Source organism: Lepidothrix coronata, unplaced genomic scaffold (assembly GCF_001604755.1).
Source record: "Lepidothrix coronata isolate B3197 unplaced genomic scaffold, Lepidothrix_coronata-1.0 Scaffold15, whole genome shotgun sequence".
Taxonomy (NCBI): Eukaryota; Metazoa; Chordata; class Aves; order Passeriformes; family Pipridae; genus Lepidothrix; species Lepidothrix coronata.
This window is the reverse complement of record NW_016690195.1, coordinates 5460127-5483875: the sequence shown is the minus strand read 5'-3', so window position 1 is coordinate 5483875 and position 23749 is coordinate 5460127.

Sequence of the window (23749 nt, the reverse complement as noted above, 5' to 3'; positions counted from 1 at the left end):
GGACATCTTTAACTAGATCAGGTTACTCAGAGCCCCGTCCCACCTGACCTTGAATGTTTCCAGGGATGGGGCATCCACCACCTCTGTGGGCAACCTGTTCCACTGTTCCACCACTTCAACTCCTTTTTCTCTTCTTGAAATATATTAGTCTATTTAATGGCTCCTTGTATTTTACATCTTCCTTTCATCAGTTCTCTAGACTTTTTTTTGTTGTTTTACCTAGTCTTTTTTGAAATCAAAACATCATGATTGTACACAGCCTTCAGAGTGTGTGAAGGCTTAAATATCCATTTAAGTAGTGGCATAGTGACAATTAACTCTTTCTGACTACTGAAACTAAACATAAAATTATCTATTATAATTCCCAAATCTGCCTCATAATTATGAGTAGCCAGTTCAGAGCCTTCAAACTTGGATTCCCTTCCTGCTAACTTGATAATGTGCTTATTTAAGAACAGCCTGAAAGAATATATAACTACTTTTTTCTTTCTTATGACAGACCTCAATTATTTAATGACCCATGCATGAAAAAAAGTTCATGTCTGCATCTACATATGCATAATTTATTGTCTACCATGGAAGTAGAGAGAAAATTTGACATTAACTAAGTTAGAACTCATTTAAGGTATTTCACCTGCCTCTGGCTCCACTGTCAATGTCATGTGGACTGGATTTGGACCAAGGGTTGGACTCGATGATCTCGGAGGTCTTTTCCAACCCAATCGATTCTATGATTCTATGATTCTATGATTTTAGAGAGATATTTTTTCTGAGTTGGTGTTTTTATTTTTAACTTGTGAATACACAAGAGAGTCAAGCAGATAGAATGTACCTCAGCAAGTTTGCTGATTATATGAAACTGGGGGTAGTGGTGATACACCTGAGGGTTGTGCTGCCATTCAGTGGGACCCTGATAGACTGGAAAGTTGGGCAGAGAGAAACCTAATGAGGTTCAACAAGGGCAAGTGTAGGGTCCTGCATCTAGGGAGCAATAACTCCAAGGACCAGTACAGGTTGGAGGTTGAGCTACTTGAGAGCAGTTGTGCTGAGATTGACCCAGAAGCCTGGGTGAATGACAAGCTGACTATGAGCCAGCAGTGTGTCCTTGTGGCCAAGAGGGCCAATTGTATCCTGAGGTTCATTGGGAAGAGCGTGGTCAGCAGGTTGAGGGAGGTGATCCTCCCTCACTAGGGAGTAGTGAGGCCACATCTGGAGCACTGTGTCCAGTTCTGGGTTCCTCATTACAAGAAAGACAAGGAGCTACTGGAGAGGGTCCAGCAAAGGCCACAAAGATGATTAGGGGCATCTCTCTTATAAGGAGAAACTGTGGGAGCTGGGCCTTTTTAGTCTAGAGAAGAGAAAAGATTGAGAGGGCATCTCATTAATGCATATAAATATCTCAAAGGTGGCTGTCAAGAGGTTGGCATCTCTTTGTGGTAGTGCACAGTGACAGGACAACCAGCAAAAGCCATAAGTTAAAACACATGAAATTTCACCTGAACATGAGGAAGAATTTTACATTGAGCCTGGCAGAGCACTGGAACAGGCAGCCCAGGGAGGTCATGGAGTCTCCCCCTCTGCAGACATTCAAAACCCCCCTGGGTGCATTCCTCTGTAACCTACTCTAGGTAACCCTGCCTTGTCAGAGGGGCTGGACTGAATGATGTCCAGAGGTCTCTTTGAATCCTAATGATTCTGTGATTCTGGGAATTCTGTTAGGCAGAAAAAGAGCAAAAAGACATTTGACTTATTCCTGGTTTTCATCTCTTCTGAAGCACAAAGCACAAGACACAGCAAAATGTGCAAAATAGACCTTTGGCAATCAGGTTTCTTGCATTTCAGCCACTTTGTCCTTCACTCTGCTTCACACAGCATCTGTGACATGGTTGGGACATGGGACTGAATTTCACCTGAGGAGTAAATGATCATGAAAAAAAAGACTTGTCATCTGTTACCTCCCCTGGTGCTCTTCTTAATAAAGTTTCAACATTGATCTTCTGAGTCTTTGCTTCTATGTGTCTTTTGCTATTTTTGGGATGCTACTACAGCAGACTTTAGCACCACCAGAAGAAGTATGACACTGTATTATTGTAGCTACTCAGGCAAAAAGAGTGCTTCCTTCCTTTCACCACCTCCGTGGCCCTCAAAGGGCCTCTCTTTTGTGCTGCTGCTGCTCCCCCTACCCTGCAGCCTGGCCCAGACCAGCCAACTTGGAAACCTGCCTCATCTCCAAATAAGCTGTACTGCTTAAAGTATTTTTTCTGTTGTTGTTTTTATCTGAATTAGTGTCCTATTGGGTGAGTCAGAGTGGCTCATGCAGTCAAAGGAAGGCAGATGCACCACAGGAGAAGAGGCTGGAGTGCAGGGTTGGGGGCAGAGCAATGCTGTGGGCTCAACTACGGTAGGTAATTGCTCCTGAAGGAAATGTAAACTTTGGCAAAGTGGTGACTAAAAAGAGGACAAAAAATAAACCCAAACCCAGGAGAAAATTCTTACTTTTACCTGATCCTTTTATGCTCAAGCAAACAAGACTTTCTTTACACTTTTGGTGCACAGGAGGCATCATACCAAAGGTGAACGAGGCTCCAGAATTGGTTTCTTCCTCTGACAGAATAAATCTGCAGGATCCCAAAATGCTGGCTGGTTTCATAGGAAATTAAAAATTGCTCTCTGCTGGTTTACATCTCCTTACATAAAGTACTTCTCAGGCTGACTGCAAAAACTCCTGGAAAGAAGCTATCCTTTACTTCTGTTTCATAGAACATAGCTTAAATCAGTCAGTTTCCAGGCTTTATAATAATATGAATACATGACAGAAGAGATTCAGATGAATTATGAACACCTCAAGGACCACAGTTCTGGGCTCTGGACTCTTATTCACCAAATATGAAGTACATTAAAAAAAAAAAAAAAGAAAAAAGAAAACAAACAAACAAACAATCAAACACACAAACCAAACCAAACAAAGAAGTTTGATCTTACTTTTTTTTTTTTCTTCCCCAGCAATATTTCATGTTTTTCTTGCTTAACTTCAGTCTAGGTACCTTGAGGTTACTTTAGTTGTTTGCAAAGGGTTAAATTATTCTGGTTTTGTTGTTAAAAGTGATGACTTATCGTAGCAACTCTGGTTCAGCAGATTTACTGACAGAGAATATGTGCATGTTCCCCTGAGAAAATAGTAATATGTGGTTCCCAGGGCTCTGGGATAGTTCACTTTCACCTCAGAGACCCTGAGCTGAGTGACAGGTTTGTACAAAACCCAGCACCCTTCCCTAGCCCTGTCTGCTAGGAGTGCTGCAAAATAAAGTGGAATCAAAAACAATGCAGAGAGGAGAAAATCACCAGTGAAAAATGGAATCATGAAAGAAGACAAAGGTATATCAAAGCTGCACGTTTCTGGGTCCCTGAAGAGAGGATCTAACACAGATGTGTCCCTGCTCACCTTGGAGCTTGGCTGATGAGGACAGTGAATGGATTTCTCAATGGACCAGGGGTCCTTCATCCCCAGGTGGGTCACTCTGTCTGGTCCTCCCTCCGTGCATGTGAGCCAGGACAGTGGCACAGGGGTTTGGTGTGGTGTACTTACTCCCTTTTAGATACACCACTCGAGTGCAAGTCTCCGTCACTGATTTGACTTGTCAACACTGCTGAGTTTATGAACTCTCCCCCACCTTGGCTGATAGTTATCACATTCTCACATTTGTCGTTTCCTTTCTTTATTGTAATTTCAAGAAAAAAACATTTCATTTTCATTTCACTTTTTAAAAAAATTTCACCAAATGAGGAACATAACTCCTTCACTCGTCCTTCATTTTTTAAAATTCACCAAAAAAAACACAGGGCTTGCTAAACTTCTCAGATTCCAGCCAGAAAAGTCAGATGTCTCCTGTGGCGACAAATGTCAAGTACCTCAGCTTGGCCGCATATATTAAAGCACTTAACTCATTAGCATTCAAGTCAGTATCACAGGAAGCACTGAAAAAGACATTGGCAAGGAGGAAAAAGTAGGAGAAAAAAAATGGCCAAAACCCCCCATTTTCTCAAATAAATTGTGCTTTCCTTTCTCTCTTACTGTGCTCTCTCATATGAATCAAAAGAGACTGTGAACACTGGTTTTGAATCTTTAAATAGCTTTAGCTATTCTAATTTTCTTTTGCCTTAGTAAAATACTTCTGAAAATCCAGCGAAATAATAGTTTCTTTTTTCTATAAAGTACTACTTTTTTATAGATGTCTCTGTTTTATATACCACTGATTTTTTTCTCAGAAGGATGAGACCAACACATTCATTATAATGTTCTGCTTCCCAGAAAAGAATAGCTGTGGCCAAAATACTTTTTCTTGTTTTAAGGGAAAAGTAGTTCTAATCACAAAAGCAGCATTTATGATAATGTCTGACAAATGTATGACTGCCTAGGACTATGCCCCATTACGACATGCCAATAGAAAAAAAATGATCTGGTAACAATGATCCTTCCAGTCCAAAACCTTATAATTTAACTTCGCTTGTTCATCAGACTAGATTAATCTAAAAAGAGCATTTATGCCAACTTGTACATAATGCTAATGTATAAATCACTGGACTTAAACCAGATCAAGAAATGTTTACTCATACCATCTGTGACCTAAGAAAATGATTTAGCTGTTCTGTGCCTTGGTACTCAGCTGTAACTGAGGATATTATGTCCTACTTTTGGTCTCTGTTGTCTCTTCAGATCACCATCAGGCAGGTATTGACCCTTATTGTATGTTTGTATAGCACCAGCAACCAAGAGGGGTTGCTCTCAGAGTTAATCCAATGAATGGAAAATAAAAGTGCAAGAAATTCAAGCTGTTACTACATTTTGCATTTTCTAACTAAACTAACTATATTTTGGGAGTGGAAAGGATCACATCTTTTTCTCCATCTTAAAAATACGAAAGTGTTGACTAAAGCTATTTTGTTCCCCTCTCTTGAAAAAAATCAGTTCTTTCTATCCCAAAGACCTGTAATGTAAGTACTGTTATTAATGTAAGTAATTTGCATAGCAGCTATTGTGAAACAGGCAGTCCTTTCCAGTCCATCTCAGTGAAACTGTTGTCAGCTCGTGGATTCACTTGCAATGAAAGGATTTTTCGTGAGGTCAAGGTAGAGACGCACACCAGGATGTGCACCTTCTGCAGACAGGTACCTCTACCACAGTCATTGCACTGCCAGTTTTGAACGCTTCAGGGAGTTTTCTCTCCTTTAAGGTGCAGCTTTGTGGAACTGATAACAAAACATTCTTCCACAATAATTTTGTACTGCTAGCTTGTTGCAGGGGGGAGGGAGGGAAAAACCCATTTGTGCATTTCAGATGGAGCAAATGCCTGTTTGTTCATTTATCTGCAGAATTATTAGTGTTGTTGAGTCTCACCTTCATTCCAATGGCCCCTTAGGGTGCAGCAAACCATGCAGGTTATAGTGCACACTAGGCACATGCCAGGTACAGTAGTCTGCAGGTTAAGCAATCTGCTGTTCCCACTGTCTGAAGGGAAGCTGACTGGGTGGTTTTGGAAACTGCTTTCCCTACTGTTCTTCTGCATGGAGATGGGCAACTCTGATTCCCACCCTGTGCCCTTCATCATACCTTTCCCTCTTGGGCTGCAAGAATGTGGTAAGCAAGGTGCTCAGGTGCCATCCTGCTCCACAAGTGCTTCCCAGTGCTAGATCTCCCAGCTGAAGAGGAGGCTCAGCCATACAAGGTGGCTTTCACTCACAGGTGCTCCTCCCTCCTGGCTGCCAGGGCAGGCAGAAGTCCACCTGCCCCTCCTTTGCACTAGATTGCTAAAGATGAGGGAACCTGGGAGGGTGGGTGGCTTTGTCTTGGCAAAGACCAGATCCCTGCAGACAGTCTGACCTGACCAGTGGGTCTTAATCTTCAGAAAGGCAACTTTCATATTTTCCAGTTTCCATTTTCTTGGACAAGTTATCACCAGCTGTCACGGCCAGTAGACATGGGCAATTCAGCCCTCTTTTCCTAGAGAATATGGTCATTCTCTTGCATACCTTACCACCACAGCATAGTGAAACAGAAGTCTCTACCAGCTCTCAAGTTGCCCCTCAGTATTCCTACAAGTGAGACTGGAAGTGAAGATGGGACAACTCCTTTTTCCTGGGGGTAAAGAGCAAAAAGAAATGACTGGTAAGTCCAACCACCAAAAGGAAAGGAATAGTAACTGCAAAGTACAGCAAATGCCCAAAAGGGGTGGTTGTCAATCAAGTCCTAGGTCTCTACAGCAGTGGTTCTTATGAAAGGTGAAATATCCTGGGACCTTTTGGGATTTCCCTGTGAAGAGTCTGAAAGTTGCACAGAAGGGAAGCAGACTGACTTTTTTGTCTGTGCCTTCGTGCGTTACTTAAAGAGTCAATTCAGAGTGAGAAACTGTGCTCTGAGCTGTGCAATGCTCATGTCTGTGATGGATGCTCTTCTTCCACTTCAAGGAGCAAAGAAGAGGAGGGAAACATGAACGCGCAAGATGTAGGGAGCCAGATATCCTCACAAAACAGATGGTAGTATTGTTATGCATTAGTTTCCTTGTCTCCCAGTTTCTCAGCAGTAAAAGAAAAAAAATTATAATGTTTCATTAATACATTCATTTTTAAATACGGGTAGAGTTGAGAGAACTGCTCCCTTTCCTGGATTAAACTGATCAGCTTCAGTTTTGTGTGAGGCCATCTTGGGTCCTTAGTTTATTTGGCACTTCTGTTGTCATTGTTTGCTTGACTCAGCTTTTATCTTTTTTTGAGAATTGGGGTAGAAATGTTTGGTTATGTACTTTACCTGAACTTGGAGTCAAAAAGGTCAATCATTCTAGTAGATAGTGCCAAGGGTTTCAAGTATACTTGGAAAACAAGGAAAGTCATTATGAGACCGTAACTGTTCTGTACAGGAGAGCAAAACACTGTGTCATGAATTCATAATTATTACATTAATGGACTACACTTAAATCAATATATCTATCCAGAGGGAGCTGAAAGTATCATTTGACCCAGCACTCACATTTCCCCAGGAATACAAAACACTGTAAAATGCCCTCACATTCTGTGCACTGAGGATGACGTGTGGAGCCCTTGGAGGAAAGTAAAGGGCACAGAGACAAGAGGATGATAAGCACTGCAGCCTGCCTGAATCCTGGGCTGCCAGACTCCAGCCCCCATCACAGATACAGTATAGAATTAACCCCTCACCCAAACAGCCACAGCCTCCAAGCGGTTTAATGAGGCTCTTACTCATCATTCTCAAGCATAAAGGCCAGGAAAACTATACACAGGTGCATCATAAGTCAGCAGCATCTCATTATGGTTTCAAGTTGCAATGAAAAGCAGAATTGTTTGCCTTTACATTTCAGGTTATTCTTTCAATAAACTCAGCTTCATGCCATCAACACTGACAATTATACTTTGGAGAAAGTATAATGGAAAAACAGTTGGACAGTTTTTGGAGGAAAACTATATTGCTTCTTGTCTTCCAGTACAGCCATGCAGCATTTAAAAGTAGAATGACAGATTACTCTTAATAAATTAAATTTGTCCATAAAGCTACTAGGCATTTAAATTGTTCTGCCCATTTCAAAGTACACCTGTAGGGTTGAAGTAATTTTCTATTCCACTGGTGAAGTTAGAGGTTCATCATGTCCAACATGAGGAGATATTTCCTCTCATCTCTCTAAATGCACAGGTCATCAATTTCATCATGTTTTGGGGAGTGCAGGGTGGGCAAATAGGAGGAGGGAGACAAATATTTAACAGCTTAAAGAGTCAGGAAAACCCAGTGTTCTGTAACCCTGCTGCCTTGGTTCAGAAAACAAAGGAAGTAATTTCAGACAAAATGTGGCAATAGGAGCTGTTTCTGTGGGCCCAAAGCGTGCTCCTTCCAGGGAACAACTGAGACACGTATGCTGCCTAAACATGCTCTGCTATACTTACATGCTGGACATTGAGCTGCCCTGTAAAGAACATACACTTTCACATTTGCTCACTAAAGCAAGTCCTGAGCAAAGCCTTTGTGCAAACAACAGTTAGAGAGCATTGCAAAGTGAAGCCAAGAGCAGAGAGTGCAAACAAACAGAACTTTTGATCATTTGACATGACATTTGATCTGACTAAGCAGTCTGGCCAGACTGCTGATGGCCTGGGGACAAGTGAAAGCCCTTGTTAAAGAGAATGACACATTTTGTCTGCAGAATTTCAGCATGATCAAGAAATTCCCTTCTTCCTTTCCTATTTTCCTTTTTTAATCAGTGGATGATCAAAGCCTCCACCCCTTTTCGTGTGCCATGAGAGGGATGCTTGAACATTTGCCAAAAGCCCTTTGACTAATGTACACCCAGCTCACCTGAGAGTTAGCTTGCAGCTGATGGAGTTTGCTTGCTTCAAAGCAAGGAAAGTCTCTTGAGACTGTAAAACCAAAAAATATTAATATTTCATTTTACCAGCTGCCAGGTTTGCCTGTAGTATGGAATTTCATTAGCTCACTTATTGCACAAAGATGGGATAAGGTGAAATACTAGTTATTAAAAAAAACCATAAAGAAGGTATCTTAGGGGGGCTACAGTAGTCAGTCACAGGTGATGATGACTCAGTAAGAGATCGCCGTGTTTTGTAGCCAACGTGTTGTTTCACATTCTTCTCCTTGTCATCTGGGATTTGAGTTATCTGGAATTAAAAATAGGACTGCTTTTAACTTAAAAAGAATTAGAATACTAATCTAGTTTATTTTGGATTTTTATTACAGAAAGGCATGAGGCCATGATGACACCATTGTTCATTTTGCTAGTGAAACATGAGTGGGAGAGGCAGATGCCACCTGCAAAGCTGTGCTGGTTGCAGGCAGCTCAGCACTCAGGTTTTCAGTGCCCCTCTGCTGTGGGTCAGTCTTGCCTCCTACCTGCTGGCTGAGACATCCATGCGATGGGAACGTACCCCAGCTCAGCTGAGGGCACATCTGCACTAGCTGCTCTGCTGGGTGATTTACCAGCACTCCCATTTGCCCCAGTTTTCCATGCTTTTGGAATGGTTTTAGAGTGCTGAGTTCTATGTGTGTGGAACTTATTTCATCTGGATGAATTTAGAGCTGAGACACACTCCAGGAGTGCAGTTACTGCTCTCCAAATGCCCGTGGGCATTCAGGGCACAAGGTCCAGCTAGGCACACATAGAGGCAAAGCCTCCTGACAGTCTTCCGTAAAATTAGGATGATGCCACTAATATATCAATGCTAGGTGCTTAATGAAATGTTAATACATATGTAAATGTCAGCACCCTGTGTTTTCAGTCCTGCATGCTACAGGTATGGGTCCCCCAGAGTGCTACTGTCCTCTCCCTTGCCAACGGGCACTCCCCAGCACCCCCAATGCTCTCAGGAATGGTGCTTTGTTTGGCCTGGGCAGAGGTGGTGATGCTGGTTGGGTAGCTTCTAATTGTGTCAAACCCAGCCGTGTCACAATTTTTCATGTGCCTTTCATATATCTCTTTTCTGTGTGACCCCTTCATACCAGAAGTCATGCATGGCTGCTGCTTAATCTGATTGATGGTCATCTCCCACTTCAACACCATCAGCTGGGGCCTGATGGCATCGTTCTCTTTCAGATGATCAATGTGGACAAATGCCTTTGAGGCAGTACTGTGTATTTGTTGTACATACACACTGCACACACTCACATTTGTATCCTAATGTGTGGTGTTTTCCAGACCATTGCTGAGCATCCCCCAAGGCGCTCAGGCAGTAGGCACAAGGCACAATACACAGGTGAACCAAAAACATGGGAACACTGTAAAAGGAAATGTTCAGGTATAACCCTGCAACAAGAGAAATAGAAAGCAATGCACCTTTGAAGACAAAACTGCTCACTATTTTGCAGCCATCTCGAGGGCTAGAAAATAAAATGTATTGCACTGTGGGACGCTGCAGTTCTGCTGCAGGATTTCCTCTTCTCCTTTCTATTCCGAAACCTGGAAAGACAAATTAAAGTAATCAAAGCATTTCACTGGGAAAAGGAAAAGCAATGGAAATTAAACCTGGAGGGCCACCTTCTGAACACCACATTAACTGTAGTAGGTCTTCCAGTTATTCAGCTCCCTGTCTGCAAAAGGGCTACCCCCAAGCCACAGCAGCCAGCAGAGAGGTCCCAGCCTTCCTACCATTGAGTTCAGGGCACTGACTGCAAGATCCGCTGACAATAACCCAGTATTTCCAACAATTTCTCAGCCAGGAAAGCTGGAAAACAGGAGTTCTTAGGTCTACCCCAGGAGCTGGTGCATTTTCAATTAGGCTGAAATGCATTGATGGCCCACCAACGTTTCACCAGAAATATAAGGAAACAGATATTTCCACGAACCATTTCACCTTGGAATTATGTCCCATCCAAAACAAGTACTTCACAACAAAATTCATTGTTTCTATTCCAATGCAGGTCAGCTCCTAATATGCTTTAGCAATGTGTGTGTCAATCTTGTATCTCAGAGTAAAAGGCAACAGGAACAAAGTCATAATTAATTCCCATAATCAACTGGACCTGTTTGGTAATTTATTTTTATTTATTATATTAACTGACTCTTATAATATGCATCCTTCCTGGGAGGAAAAAAACCAGATTACAAGTTGTGCTGGTTTAAGAGTCAACCAGCAGGGGAAATGAACTCAACTTAAAGGAGAGACCACAAGTCAGAATAACAATTTATTAAAACAACACAGCAAGCACAATCACACAAACAAACAATTGGTCCTAACCCACAAAACCCACATGTACAACCTGGTACCCTGGGGCATGAACAAAGTGGTGTCCCCTGGGCCCCGCTTGAGTCCAAAGTAAAGGGAGAGGGGAAAAACCTGCTGGTGGGAGAGCTGTTGCAGTCTGGTCAGAAGCGGTGATTGTAGTCCAACTGAGGTTGAGAGCAACGAGCTGCAGTCTTCCTTCTGGATCCCACGAGTGGTTGCCAAAAGTTCTGAAACTCCAGGTTTATATATATTCCAGTTCAGGCAGAAATGGTCAATCCTTCCCTCAGAGCAGGGAGTTCCATAAAAGGCTCAGAGCGGGGACTTCCATAAAAGGTGTGAGGACAAGAGCATTCTCTTATCTCACAGGCCTCTTAACACCTAGCCTGATGAGTCAGGCTCTATGGGCGGAGGGTGTGAACAGTTTCTGGGTAATGGCATGGAAGGCTATAGAATGCCATGATGAACTGATCTCAGCTGTCCTAACTAGGACACAAGTATTTTTAATTTGTTCGTGAAACACTGTCTGAAAGATAAACCTGTTCTAAACCCAAATTCTACTGTCTCCAACCTACTGCATATCTGGCTTATTTGAGATGTTAACAGCTCCAGAGGTCCCTTGTTTATATGTTTTTCAGAGATGTGGGGTAACATGTATCCCTTACGTTTCAGATTTCAAGAATGGCTTTTCACTATTACCTATGCGATAAGATCAAAGAGAGAAGGGATATCAGAGGTAAGAGTCCCATCTATTGGCCAGAGGAGGAACATGATAACTAAATGCTTTCTGAATCTTGAAAATTTTCTGTCTACTATGAAAAATTACAAGTAAAGAAAAATTACCAGGAAAAATAAATAATCTAAATGCTAATAATGGATATTAGTGAAGGCAGAAAATAAATTCTTCTTTTAGAGAGGAAAGAAAAGGAAAACAACCTATTATTTGGGAGAAGTAAAAAGGAAAGAAAATATAATGAAAAAGTAGCTAAAATACGCTATGGCCTAAGTGCAATAGTTAAGTGGCTTTGGCTACAAATCAGCAGGTGCCAGACCTGAGTTAAAGAGATTTTTATCCTTGCTTTCAAAGGAGAGGCGTTTTGCCCTTGAAGTAGTGCTGATCTGTCCCTAGCCTGTCATTTTTTTACAGTTGGCAGCACTGATCACTAGCTGAAGGGCCACCCTCATGTTATTCTCTGCTCTTTCCTTGTACACAAAAGAGTCCAGATTCTGTCCTATGAGTGAAAGACTTATCTCAGGTCCAGGTAGGTAAAGGCTGCCTCACGAAGAAGCTGTTGCAAGAGGAATCAACCACTGTTTAGACTTTTAAACACAATTATGCTTTTGCTCCTGCAGTTCCTGTCACGGCCTGCTGGTTTCTGTCCTGCTCTCCCAGTACCCAAACCCCTTCCCACAGGGACAATGAACTGGTGATTAAACATCACCAGTACAAAATCTGACCTTGTTGGTGCAAGGATTTATGTCCTCATGATCTATTAAAAAGACATACTTGATAGCAAAAGTACATGAATCTCAAAAAGCTTTATTACTATATCCTGTTTCTCTGTTTGTTACTCTAGAGGTGAGCTTCAGCTTCTAGACACATATGTGTTTAAATATAGGATGTACATGTCAGCCAGGCACCTGAACTCCCGCTCCAGTCAGTGGACAGCATGTCATGTATGGGTGCCTAATGAAGTTTAGGATCTCATCAGCTACCCAACTGTTGTCCCAAAGGAGCATGAGGCTTCCTGCAGGTCCTGCACTGTCTCCTCCTGCCTGCCCCATGCTGAAGTCTTCAGCAGTTCAGGGCATCTCAAATAGCACTAAACATTGATGCTTGGGGAATGGCAGCAGTCTCTAGCTCACAGACACTTGCAACCAGAGATCTGGAGCTGGGAGTGCCTGGTCCAGAATTTATTCCATCCTAGGTGATCTCCAAGGAGCAACAGGCTGGGGGCAGAACTGAGCTGTTCCAGCCCCAGTTCAGCAGATGCTAGAGGTGCAGAGTTTTACTCTGGATATTTTCACTCAAAATCCTGTCCTGGATCAACTCAAATCCAGAATTGCTCTGCTAGCAACCTTAACATGAAATTTAGGTTGCAGTACGTATTCACTGCCAGGAGACAACGCTATCCACAGCAACCTGGGATATCGTCTCCTGAAATGTAGATTTTGCTAGCTGCACACTAAGAGTTGCAGCAAGGGCAGGGTGAAAGGGATACCTGCTTCAGGTAACCTCTGAGGGTTTCAGGGGCTCCAAATAGGTGTTGTGCCTCTGCATCCCTCTGCCAGCAGCTACTGCCATCACCCACAAAGAGGGGCTATGGGACAGTGGGAGAGGGTGGGAGGTTAATGGGAGCCTTACCTGCACTGGGGTAGTGGATGAAGATGACCCCAGTGCCCAAGTGTGTCACTTCATCTTGCTGTATACCACTGGAATTTCATGTTTTAATAACAGCAGTAGGGCTACTCAGCCCTGACAGGGCATGGCCACTGAGAAATCTCACTGAGTTTATGACTAATCCTGCTTCTCCAGTGCAGCACTGGTTAGTAGGACCTTTCTCAGTCCCCTAGTGATTCTAATGCTTACATCCCAAAACAAAGGAGAGAGATATTTTCTTTTTCAATTGAGAGAAGCATTATTGATTCAGCATAGTAATTGCTGTATTCAGTAATTTTTCAACATTTTATTTGCAAGGCTAAAAAGCAAAAGTAAAGATAAAGTGATAAGGAGGAGGGAATCTTCGTTGCCTTTATTTTGATTGTGTGTGCAGTTGGGATCATTCCTCAGGAAACTCTTTCTAGAGGAACAGTCACTTTTAAATAACTCCTAATTGTTTTTCTCGAGTTTCAATTCAGGAAATTTTAGTCAAAGCAGAGACATGGTCTGTTGTATAAACAACAGGTCTAGCACTATCTCATCACTCTTATACTTAGGAGATTTACTTTCAATAGCTTGTTAAGTGACACAACCAAAATCTGTCAGTCCATATTTTCTGAAGCGTAGGACAGAGACAAATATTTGTTTTACCTGAAAATGTCTTAATTTGGGAATGTGTAAAATTGCTCTTCTTTAGCAGACCACTGCTAGGTTTGGATTTGAGCAACAATTTCCTGGGATTTTTTTTTCTTTTTAGTGTGTGTGTTGAACACCACCACCAGCAACACAGGTGACAGCAACCTCTTAATTCTGAGCCAAACCACATAGTGCCTGGAAACCTGGACTTCTGCAAAGCATTTGATGCTGACCTGCACAGTATCCTTGTCTCTAAAATGTAGATAATTAGATTTGACAGGTGGACCAGGTGGTAGATAAGGAACTGGTGGGAGGTCACACTCATACAGTGGCAGTCAATGGCTCACGATCTGGGTGGAAACCAGTGATGAGTGGTGCCCCTCAGAGGTTGGTATTGGGACCAGTATTATTTAACCTCTTTGTCAGGGATTTAGTAGACACTCAACAAGTTTGTGGATGACACTAATCTGAGAGGTATGGTTGATACTCTAGAGGGAGAGGATGCCATCCAGAGAGATCTTGACAGGCTTGAGAGGTGGGCTTGGGTGAAGCTCATAAAGTTTGACAAGGCTGAGTGCAAGGCCCTGCACCGTGGTGGTGCAAGGGCATCACCTGTGAGAATAGTCCCCAATATCAATACAAACTGAGGGATTCATTGATTGGGAGCATCTCTGAGGAGAAAGACTTTGGAGTGTTGATTGACGGGAAGCTCAACATGACCTATAAATGTGTGCTGCAGCCAGAAAGCCACAGGTAATCTTGGATGCATCAAAAACACGTGGCCAGTAGGTCGAGGCAGGTGATTCTCCCTCTCTACGCTGCTCTCGAAACCCCACCTGGAGTGCTGTGTCCAGTTACGGGGTCCTCAGCACAAGAAGGATGTGGACCTGCTGGAGCAAGTCCAGAGGAGGGTCACAAAGATGATCGGAGGGCTGGAACACCTCTCCTATGAAGACAGGCTGAGAGAGTTGGGGTCATTCAGACTGGAGAAGAAAAGGCTGCAGGTAAACCTTAAAGCAGCCTTTCAGTACTTAAAGGGAGCCTATGGGAAAGATTGGGAGGAACTCTTCATTGGGGAGTGTAGTGATAGGACAAGAAGTAATGGTTTTAAACTTGAAGAGGGTTGCTTTAGCTTAGGTGTAAGGAAGAAATTCTTTGCTGTGAGGGTGATGACGGACTGGAACAGGTTGCTCAGAGAAGTTGTAGATGCCCCATCTCTGGAAGTATTCAAGGCCGGCCTGGATGGGGCTCTGATCAATCTGGTCTCATGGAAGTTCTCCCTGCATGGCAGGGGGATTGGAACTAGATGATATTTAAAATCCTTTGCAGCACAAACAAATTCTGAGTCTACAAAACTGTTTCCTACCACTCACTCCCTCAGAATGGTGTAGCACACTGTGCTTCATGCTCCAGTCAAAAGTTCTTCCTCTGTTTTGGTGTGGCTCTTCAGAAAGTTTTTTGTGTCAGAACACAAGAGCAAATATACTGAATCAATCTAAAGCCAGAACTGGATATCTAGGCAAAAGCACAAGAACGGAACCTAGGGGTCTTCTCCAGTCATTTGCAGCTCATGAGCTTCACAAGTCTCGTGATCTGTGTGCATTTTAGGAAACCCCAGAGAATTTTTCTTCCATTAATTTGTCAAATCAACCGTTAACACACACATAAACTCTTAGCATCTGCAACAGCCTGTTGCAAGAACTGCACATAAAACTCTACTTCCAGTATGCTTTAAGAATATCTTACCTTTCCTGCAACTTTTGATATTTTAAATAGTTCAAGTGGTTGGATGTCTTGAAAGCAAAGGACCTGTATTCAAGACTATCTTCAATATTCTACTAAAAAGCCAGAGTAAAGGAGAGTTACTTATTCTTAAAATTGTTGAGGTTTTTATTTTGTTTTATGAAATGAGACTATACCAAATGGAAGCAGTTGAGCACACAAAGGTGTGGACATAAAACTGAAGTAGTGCATGTGTATGCCCTGCTCTCCTTACATCCCGGTGAAAGCTCTGGGGGTGAATTGCAGTTCACTGCAATTACCATTATATACTCTGGCATCTCCTTTTCACCTTTCTGATCAAAAATAATTTGCAAAAAAGCAAATATGAAAAGAGAATGGAAGTAGGAGAAAACCAAAGTCGCTGAAGTTCCCTGCTCAGGCTGCCTCACAGACCAGCCGCACTGGGAACCATCATGCCTGTGGTGGAGAGAGATAATAAGGTAAATATTGCAGTTAAACACACTGAATAAATATCAAAGTTTGCTGTAACTTGGCTACTTCTCACAGACCATCTCACAGATCACAGCCATGTCTCTGTCTTGCTGAGAGCAATGCTTGTTTTAGGCATGGCCAAGAGGAGCAACTGATGCAGGTGTACTGCCACCATCTGCCACATGCATCCATAACTCCTGTTTTACACAGGTGGTCTGTACTGCCACAGAGCCCAGATACACAATGTGGAGGAAGATTAAAACCCCCTTTTTGTTCTTTTCTACTCATGAGCACCAAAGCAGGAAAGGGTAGAGACTAACACTCACCTAAGCAGTAAACTTGGTCACAAAAACGCAGCTGTAACATTTTGTATCTTAGAAGTTGCTGATTCACAAAAATATGAACATCTCGTTGTGATGATGAAAAAAAAATCTCCAAACCCTAAAATACTTTCTTTTTGAAAAATTGTAAAACGGGGCTAGCAGCAGCCTGTTTTTTTAAAACTATTCAGTACAGTGGTGCTCAAAACAGGAGGTTCTGCATTATGGATCACTGATACCTTCATAAGCAGCAAGGAACAAAACGTTTTTAAAGGTAATGTAGCAGAAATGTGTATGCAGAATAATGCTTTTAAGGGATCTAAATATGTATGTAAACAATGGTTTGACCTCTGTTTTTCCATGAAAATTGCCACAGCTGTTTTCTTCAGAAGGCTTATTAAAATTGCATCTTTTTTGGAGAAAGATTATATTTGCTCTTATCCTGATCATATGATATCAGGTGATGTAAATTGATACAAAATCCAATGTTTGGATCAATACAGTGATAATAACACTAAGGGAACTGAAAAAATGGATAAAAGCATCACTCTCCACAGAAATGTTGATTCACTGACCATCTGTCTTGCTTCAGCTAAGTGCTTCACCACTTTAGTTTGGCATTAGACAAGTCAGTCAATAAATTAAATAACTGAAGTCATACTATAATTCTTGGCTACCCTGCTCTACTTTTTTTTAAGCTGTCAACATCTAAAATGTCACATGTATTCCTTTTTTGGGCATATAGTGACTTTGTGCCAAGTCCTGCCTACTCATCCTAAGCCTGAACACAGATATGTAACTAGCAATTATAGTCTTGGTTTACTAGTCACCCAAACTGCAATAAGAACTCTTCAGTTTAAATATGTGCATTAAATATATTTCTATATATTTACTTACCTACTTATATGAACACAGTCTACACTATACATACTGAGATAAAGAAGTTGTTAGCAAGACACAAATTCACTTGGCGTGTTAAAGCACTGTGCACATATTCTGCACTCAGAAACAGAAGAAAGAGAACACATTTAGAACTTCAAAATATCACAATAAAAGGTTCATTTTTACAGGCCATCTATTCATTTTCACACTGCCCTCAGACTGAAAAGTGAGTATCTAAGAGGATGTTTTATTAGACTAAAAATCCTTACCAACCAACCAACCAACCAAAAACACAAAGAAAAACAAAACAAACAAACGAACAAAAAACCCAACCGAAAATCAACCCAACAAAGAGATTGTGATGGGTGCCTGTCACACAATTGGAAGCTTGAGAAGAAGCTCAGAATGATTTTCTTTTTTTTTTTTGGACAAATTTAAAGCACAAACTGCAGAGAGCAACATCTAGAAATATTTTAGTGATGTGACAAAGCGTATTTATTGATTTTAGAGTAAGAGTAGCTGTTGACATTCGATACTCTCATTGTCTGCATAAAGAAGCTATACCTAAATAGGAGAAAAAAAATTATGTTATTTCCTAGATGACAACGTTTCCATGTTGATCACTTAAATAACACCAGATGCTGAAATAAACATTTAAAAGCTATCTATTGGAGACATCAAAGTCTGAGACTCCAGGACAGTAAAGAAAATAAGCAACTGATTAACAAGGTAGTATAGTTTAAACCTTCTCATCATTAATAAGACATACAGGCCTGTGCCTGGTGGGTTCTAAATGTGCTCCTGCAGTTCATCACACACTTAAAGCCCTTGTTTGGCAAAGCATGGGATGACCCTCCCCAGGAAACTTACTCAACCTATGCCAGAGTCCTTGCTGTCAGTGCTGTTCAAATCTCAGCCAGATTTAAACCAGCCCTGTGAGCATGGGCTGTATCCTCATGTGGTGTGCACCCATACGAGTGGGCTTTAAGGCAAACTTGTTAACAGATGGACAGAATATGTTGAGTGTTACCCAAGAGTGACTGTGGCAAGACCCCAGAGACCAGGAATGAGGCAAAATGCTCAAAGAAGCTGGTAGTACATATAGGCAACAGGAATCCTCGCAGCAGTGTGAGTCAATGCAAAGATGTTCTGGAAAGAAGTGCTGTTTTAGTGCCTAATCATTCTTGTGAAAGGTAAGCATGACACCTCTTGGGTGGAATAAATTTGTCCCTCTAGACTAGAAGAAGGACCTACATCTCCTTTTGAAGCCCAAGAATCCTCCTGTTGGAACAACTCTGCTCACAAGCTGAGTCCTACATTCCTCAGAATGGGATAAATGCTGTGCTGGATAAAACATCAATGGGCCCAGGGACTGAGCACTGCTCTTGTTCTGCAGAAACGGTGTTTGTAGGAAGAAGAGGTAGAAGATTCTTTTTTAAAATTTTTTTAAATAATAGAACATATCAATAGATAAGTAAAAAGTTGGGAGCAAATAAACTTTCAAAATCATATTTCAACATAACATGGAAAAACATCCAGAAAGTTACAGAGCTTTTTGCAGAAACAAGGATTATGATTCAGTGTCATGCAAAAAAAAGCCTGGTGGCTTCCCTGTAAAAAACATTTTAAATCCCACACTAACATTACAATTTATTTTTTTTACATTTAACTGCTGAACAAATTTTTATTTCTACCTTTGGTAACCATAATAATTCATATAGGGTTATTCCCATGTAAGGGCTTTCTGGGTTTATGGTGGAATATTCAAGTGCCTCAGTATTTATGCTACATCTGTGTTTAGAGAAAAGTAGGTGTTCAGAAAAAATTGCAAATAAACCCTCCACTCTCCCAAACACCTCTCAACCCCCCCCTCCCCAAGGCGTTACTTCCAGATGTGACAGCTGTTCTGAAACCAGCGCTGGCAGACTGACACCTGGTGGTAGCTCTGGTAGCTCTGCAAGCCTCTGGATTTGCTTATTTTCTGTGAAATTTTTTATTTGATTAGCTTTATTTTATTTTTTGAGGAGTGCTTGAAACCAAAGTTGATGTAAGGAACAGTATTTTTACTAGAACTTCAAAAGTAGGAAGCCTTGAAAATACAAGGAGGTTAATTATACAACTGAATGTCAGTCTGGGAAAGAAATACTAGGTAACTGCTCTCATGCTTACAGGTGCTGACAAAATATCTTTAAATGACTGAAAAATAGTTTAATCTTAACAAATTGTAAAATATCACATCACATCACATATGTAGTTTTAATATTTCCTAAATCCACAGCTTTTGATTATAAAATCTACAGTTTGCAAGTAGGAGTCTGTATGATCTTTTCTGTGTTCAGAGCGTGGTATTTTAATCCTGCAGACCTCATGACTGCAAACACCATGTTGTATTTTGGGAGTTTGCAAACCATTTCCTGCCCTTGTCCACAGCATCTATGCAGTTGTGATTACCTAACTTTTGGGGCAGACCCTGCCCATTGCCAGCCACACAGCACAGTGTATTTGCCCACTGGCTTCCCATATGGCCCAGCACAGCAACCATAACATCATGCTTATTCGTATCAGATCATGCATTTCATTATCTATGGATATATGTTTCTCTCCATAGATACTAAGCCATTCTTCTGCCTGCTGCCACCCAAATTTAATCTGCTGCTCCACTTCAAGTTTATGCTTAAATACTGTAGAGAATTGGGACTTTATATTTCTTACTTTTGAAAATCCAAAAAGAATATAAGTAATTATTGCTCTCAGTACAGCATAAACATATTTGTTCACAATTCCTTTCAATTTTCATTATTATTCATTGTCTCAACAGTTTTGTCTTTATCAGGCATTCATAAAAAATACTTCATTATCATCTGTAAAGCACAGTTCATTAGCATGGCTGCACTGTGAAGTCAATTGTTTCTTCATTAGCAACAACTACTCAGAAATTCAGGTTTTTGATGCTTGTTTGAATTACTTGTATCTTTTCATTTCCTTGGTTGTGTTTCTGAAAGATTTCAATTTTTTCTGCAGCTATTTACATTTATGAATATCCTCGTAAGTCCTGCACTTTTGTGTTGTATTTTGCTTGCAACTACATTAGTTGTTCATAAAAATGCATCAGCATAGAGTTTATTCATAGGCTTCATCCTACATTTTTGAGTGCTAATCTATTAACTCTCTCTATTCCTTTAGGCAGGAATGAAAACATTTGTCCTCCAGCATGGTCCAGAGAAGAAGGTATAATTTTGAAAGCCCCACACTTTCACTGGCCTTCACTCGGATGCCTGGTAACACCTATATCAAAAACTACATGTGTGTAGGGTGTGTGAGACACAGAGGTGTCATTTTGCAAATATAATCAAATTAATCAAACCAAATGACTGCAGAATGATTAAAAGTTTATTTTTCTTTGTCTGAGTGTTGCCTTTCACCTTGCCAGATGGCGACCCATACATACTTTCCCTCCTAGACCACTGGCCTTCCCTCCAGGCTGTGGTACCCAGATGCTCCTCCTACTTCATGGTCAGTGGGAGTTGGAGATGACCTCTGGTGCCCAAAAGGACCCTCTAGTGCCAAAGAGGACACCCAGCACGATCTGCTGCACCATTGAACTGCCTTGGCCTCCAACAGCTCTGACCTGCCTCAGTCTTGGCCTCCAACTTGCCAGGCACATTCTACTTTAATAATTCTACTTTAATTTGCTTATGAATAAAACAAATATTTTCCTGATCATAAATCCCTGATCTGACACTGACTGTAAATAGGTTCCTTTCAAGAGCTGCTGCCCTCAGGAAAAAGGTCTAAGAAATGTTGCTGAGTGTATTTTCTGTTTCCAAGTGTATTTTTCTTTTTATTCCATCACTCTTTTGATATTTTTAAAGGTTTTTTTTCTGAAATGGAGTACATTTCTTACGGGACAGATGGTTCAAAAATTTTAGAATTACATAAACCAGGGAGGACAGATTTGTTGAACCTTCCCTCTATATGCATCTCACTCTTTATAAAGAACCTGAGCACAGTTACAGCTCACACACACACTCCTGGGTGCAAGATTGCTCCTCTTTTCTCTATACTCCAGTGGTACACAAATTTAAAATACATGCTTGAAGCCAAGAACAGCCAAGGCTGGTGTCCTATGTCTTCTGCTTATATTTCATATGAGGTAATATGCCTACATTCATTACAATGCAATCAACCTCCACACAAACAGTTAAAATGAAATACAAGCCCTCTACTTTCACCACAAACTCAGGCCAAGGTAAAAAACCCAAAGCCAGCTGTTCAGCTTTCAAGAAGAGCTCACTCACTGGATTGAAAGAGAGAAACTTTGTTGACATGGAAACCTGTAATTTCAATATATATTTATAATTGAAAGATGGGAGAGAACTTAAAAAGTCATGATCAACTACAGTTATGAGACAATTTTTAATACCCAAATATTAGAGGTGAAAAAATTAAAATTGTGACAAGGGAATTGTTAAAACAAATTGTTGTTCCAGTCTGTTGTTAGAGGGCTCAATAGGAACATGAGAAATGAAACAGTAATCTGATGCTGGAGCATGTTTCTGTATCTGTACTCTGTTGCTGCTATAAAAAAAGCCCTTCTTGTGGATTTCATCTATGCATATTCAAAGGAGAACTGCTGTCCTTAAAAATTTCAACCAGAATAGATGGTAGAGAGGGAAAGAGGAGGAAACAGTCATAGAGGTGCAGAGAGACAAAAGATACAGCCGCAATGCAAATGCAGAGGGTGCACAACCACAGTCATATCTGATGACACAGGCAGACACTAAATAGCTCCAATTTGGGAACAATCCTTGGGACAAGATGCTGGTAACCACCCTTTAGTCATCAGACAAATCCATACCGGAGAGGATCTGGATTAAGCAGAGGGAACGAAACTTTCTGGACATTGCTGTTCATGGTAGGCAGAATTCTTCCACTGTGGCTTTTTTTCTCTTTCTCGGGCATTTCAAAGCTACCAACCTGCAAGTTATCGTATAGGATGCTTAGACACATTGTATGTCTTATTAGTTCAGGTTTTGATAACAGCTCAACACTAGATCTTATTTCCTTGTAGAGAAATCTCTAAATAAATATGTGGCCCATCATCAATCCAAAAATAGAAGGGCAGAAATCACTAGAACAAGTTAATATTTTCACTTTCAGAAGTGACAGGCTCATTACCTCTAAAGAGAAAATAGTTGTTACACTATTGTCTTTTCTTAATATTTGCACTTAAAATAATTTCTGTCCTTGCTTTCAGCTGTTCCACTAAAAGATCTGGGCATGCATCATCCTTCACAGATAGACAAGCATTGTTATATGGATGAAGGCAGAGATCTAATTAACTTTTCCATGTCCCATCTGAAATTAGGAGGTGGAGTTCACAGCTGGCTTCATTTACTGTTACAAATATCTGTAGTGCAAGGTCATTTGTATTTCTCCCCTTGCCAAGTCTGGGGAGAGCTGGTGATGAAAAAAATAATAAAAAGGAAAAGAAACCATTAATTTGTATGTAAATAAAGTAAACATAATAAAGACTAGCTGAAGTTGCCACCTGCTCCACAGTTCCTTCACAGAAATATAGTAGATGTATGGGGGTAATCTTGGTGTTTGATGGTTATTAGTCTATTCATTTTTCCAAAAGTCAATGAAAATTTGAGGCACTTTAAAAGTTGCAGTAATCATTTATTTTTTTTATCCATTATGTGGATACTAGTGAGAGCTAAGGGAGAAGAAAAAGATATATGTCCGAGATCACTTTAAGTATAATAAACCCCAAGAGTTAAATGACAAACCCTATTTTATTTCACATATTTTCATTTTTAACTGTGCCTTTTTAATATTCTTCCTCTTTTATTTTGTAAAATACAAAGGGCCAGAAGCTCCCTCACTGGGAAAAAAATAAGTATTCTGTAACTGGGTTGCTGGTCTCTTCATCATTATTTTTATGAGCATTGGAAAACTGCGAAAGAAAACAGATAAAATTGTGAAAAAATAAAATAACTGCCTTCCTTGCTCTCTGTGCAACTGCTGATCATAAGGAAAGAAAGGCACAACTTGAAGCATATCTTCTCCTCTTCCCCAGCTCATTACAGACCCGCAGGTGTGAATCCCTGGGCAAGACTGCAGACAATGTCAGATTTCTAAGTGTGGAGGGTGTTTTTAATACAAGTCTTACATTAGAAGAAGTAAAACCTTGGGGCATAAATACATCATTCTCTTTCATATCATTTAAGCTAGCTGAATGCTTCTTAGTGTTCAGTAAATATAAAAGTATTTTGCCCCAGAGCCAGAACATGCTACAAAGAAGTATTGTTCTCCTTAGGATGAAAACCTAGAATGTATTTCAAAGTCTGCCTTAGACAGACAGTCTGTTTAATTGGCAGAATGTATGAGAAGCCTGGGCACTTTTCTGCTTTGTCATGTGCAAGTTTTCTAATTGTGCAGCCATAGAGACTTGTCACTTCAACCACAAGTTCCACATACTATGGAAAGGTTGTACTCATTGAGTTGGCTGTGGCTGGGTGATGGAGGAGAAGAGCACTGGCCCCATGCTCCATGCTGGGCTTATTAACCTCTCACTCTG